This window comes from Salvelinus sp. IW2-2015, unplaced genomic scaffold (genome assembly GCF_002910315.2).
Source record: "Salvelinus sp. IW2-2015 unplaced genomic scaffold, ASM291031v2 Un_scaffold1276, whole genome shotgun sequence".
NCBI lineage: Eukaryota > Metazoa > Chordata > Actinopteri > Salmoniformes > Salmonidae > Salvelinus > Salvelinus sp. IW2-2015.
The window spans coordinates 329,116-332,274 of NW_019942813.1; the positions used below are offsets into that span (position 1 = coordinate 329,116).

Consider the following 3,159-nt stretch of genomic DNA (forward strand, 5'->3'; position numbering starts at 1 on the left):
GAGGCTGGAGCGTTGGCGTGGTGTGGTGCCACAGGGTGACCATGGACGTGATGTTAGCCTGGTGCAGCTGGCTCGTAAAGCAGCGGTAGTACCTGGAACATAATGAACATTACTGTTAGTTCAGTCCGCGTTCTCATCACACTGTTAACCCGATACACTCAGAACTCCATTCCGTGTTTTTACTCTTGCACTAGCACCTGGAATGATGGAGACCAGAGGCAGTAATTCATCCAGTTGAGTTATGTTTAATAATCAATCAGACCTTTTTCAAACCTCTCCTCAGAGCACCTACAGACATTTTACAATTTAGTTGCAACCCTGAACTAGCACACCACTGATATAATCTAGTTACAGGTTTGATAACTAGTTGACAAGTTGAATCAGAATCCTACACTGAACAAAAATTATAAACACAACATGTAAGTGTTGGTCCCATGTTTCATGAGCTGAAATAAAAGATCCCAGAAATGTTCCATATAACAAAAAGCTTATTTCTTCTCCAAATTTGTTGCACAAATGTGTTTACATCCCTGTTTGTGAGCATTTCTCCTTTGCCAAGATAATCCATCCACCTGACAGGTGTGGCATATCAAGAAGCTGATTAAACAGCATGATCATTACACAGGTGCACCTTGTGCTGGCCCAATAAAAGTCCACTTTAAATGTGCAGTTTAGCCACACAACAGAATGCCACAGATGTCTCAAGTTTTGAGGGAGCGTGCAATTGTCATGCTGACTGCAGGAATGTCCACCAAAGCTGTTGGCAGACAACTACCGTAAGCCGCCTCCAACATCGTTCGGGGAATTTGCAGTACACCCAACCACAGACCACGTGTAACCACGTCAGCCCAGGACCTCCACATCCGGCCTCTTCACCTGCGGGATCATCTGAGACCAACCCCCGCGACTGCTGATGAAACGGAGGAGTTGTTTTTTTTGTGTCTGTAATGAACCCTTTTGTGAAAAAATTCAATAATTCTGATTGCGCCCCTGTCAAGTCACGTGATGCAATCCATCGATTAGTACCTAATGAATTAATTCAAATGACTAATTTCCTTTTATTTTTTTTAATTGTTCAGTACAGTCCTGTAATATTATCAAATAAATGGAATGGCTGGAGGTCTAGAGGAGAGGATTCAAACGCTGACTACAGTACCCTAGTAAGGTGGTGTTGGGCTGGTCACGTTACCGCTGGCACCAGGGGACCAGTTGAGAGAGAAGTGGAAGTGGTTGACTCCCACACGACGAATCTCTTCCACCTGGAGGGGTTGGGGAGAGGGGGGCGGGGGGGTGAATTACTTTCACACCATATCGTTGTAATTTGTTTTGTGCATAAACATAGAAAGAATCTCCGACCTGCTGGCGGATGGTGGCGTAGTCGGCGCAGCGTGCTTCCCGGCGGCGCGGGGCCTGGAACCCGCTAATCTCCTCAGCTCCCCGTTGCCCGTGATGTTCCACACGTACACCACTTGGCATCTACCACAACACTCCCGTGATGTTCCACACGTACACACTGGGATCTACAAACTGGGTGGGGGTGGTCTCCACCTGGACACACACACGTATATAAACACACACGTACACACTGGGATCTACAAACTGGGTGGGGGTGGTCTCCACCTGGACACACACACACACACGTATATAAACACACACGTACACGTAAACACACAGAGACACACACACACACACGTATATAAACACACAGAGACAAACACACAGAGGCACACACACACACACACACACACACTGCGGTTGGTCAGGTTTATCCTGATCTGTTCTTTCTTAAGGGCAAAGGTTACCCCGTCACCACGGTAACTTCCAGCTGGCATCTACCCCTGCATCAGCGTGTAAGCAAATATAAACTGTGACTCTGTGTGACTCTGTGTCACACACACACACCAGCACGCAAGAGGAGGCCAATAGGGCCAAACAAATAATGGGTAGCGATTAGGTGTTGTTTTTCTTAGTGAGCAAAGGCTGTTTGTCCATGCGGGTCTTTCTGTTCATTATTAAGAGTAGTAACTATGTTGTAGTCTTCTGCTGACCGGGGTTGAATGTAAGTTGGTATGGTCCGGTATGGTGTCTCGGTAAAATAAATAGTCGGGGTATTTCGTACCGGTAAAACATGAGCCAATTGCAATAATTAAATAACTAAAATGTCATGAAAACTGTAGGCTAAGGCCTACGCTTTGAAATGCGATGTGGTTCAACGAGAACACATTTTTGCCAAGGCAGAGATGAGTGGCCGACGTGATCGGACGCATAAATTCTGACCTAATGACAACGGCCAAATGTCCTTAGACTTTGTGTAAAAGATGTCTCTTTCTGTTTACAACTCACTTGTTTGGAAGCCGGGGAATATGTTGCGAGGAACGGAGACCGTTTGAAGTGATTTGTTTGACAGTCAGATGAAAACATCACGACCGGTTGTGTTTATGCCACAAAATAAAAGGTAATACAGTTTAAAAGTTAAATGACACATTTTTTTTTTACAACTAAACCCACAGAGATTTCAATTGATTTAATAGGGATWTATATTTGTAATTCTATGATTTTAGGCTCATAAAAATGTTTGCCGAAAAACGTTACACACAGGAGGCCCCGATCCGGGGTTAGAAATGACAMCTACGTTCACCCATGCTGTTGACCTTAGTAGGTCGTGGGGTCAGAGATGGAATATAACCACAGGGTCGCAGGTTCAAATCCCTCTCATGACCAGGGCCAATTTGTAGAAAATACACCKGTGTTAAATATAATATAATAATGTTTGATAATGTTTAATAATAACCGTTGAGCTGAGGCTTGTATCCAAAGCAACGTAAGGTCACGCCCACATTCCCAGAGAGAAAAGATACTTTTACAGTGACATGTTTCTCCTAAAACAGGAAGTTCAATGTGTAAAATAATGTGTCCCTTTACCACTAGATATTTAACTAGATATTTTAATGACAGGTACTGAGGTTGGGTACTTATAATGAGGGTTGGGTCATTACTATAAGACAGTATGAGTTGTCATCAGTCTGTGGCGCCAGTACGAGCAAACAAGCAGCAGACTGTTCCTGGAAACATTAGCTACACTATCAACCTCCATGAAACTGCCCCAATTCATCCTGGGTTAATGTGTTGCTCACAAGAACTTGTTAAATACACTGGTTA

At 44.2% G+C, this 3,159-nt stretch overlaps 2 long non-coding RNA genes across 3 annotated transcripts in view; both read right to left on the reverse strand.

Annotated features, from left to right (window-relative positions):
- Window positions 1-2,940, reverse strand: part of LOC139024272 (uncharacterized) — a 9,440-nt gene extending 6,500 nt beyond the window's left edge. Inside the window, exons 1-2 of one of the 2 annotated variants that reach the window (XR_011475550.1) lie at window positions 1,515-2,940; window positions 1,435-1,468 (exon numbers count right to left, since the gene is read on the reverse strand). This is a non-coding gene — a long non-coding RNA (uncharacterized lncRNA). The other variant, XR_011475551.1, reaches the window with a different exon arrangement.
- LOC112070288 (uncharacterized) lies at window positions 11-1,420 on the reverse strand. Its single transcript, XR_002893875.2, has 3 exons — window positions 1,357-1,420; window positions 1,157-1,259; window positions 11-92 (listed from the first exon to the last, which is right to left on the reverse strand). It is a non-coding gene; the product is annotated as an uncharacterized lncRNA (long non-coding RNA).
- Window positions 2,941-3,159: the final 219 nt, after the last annotated feature.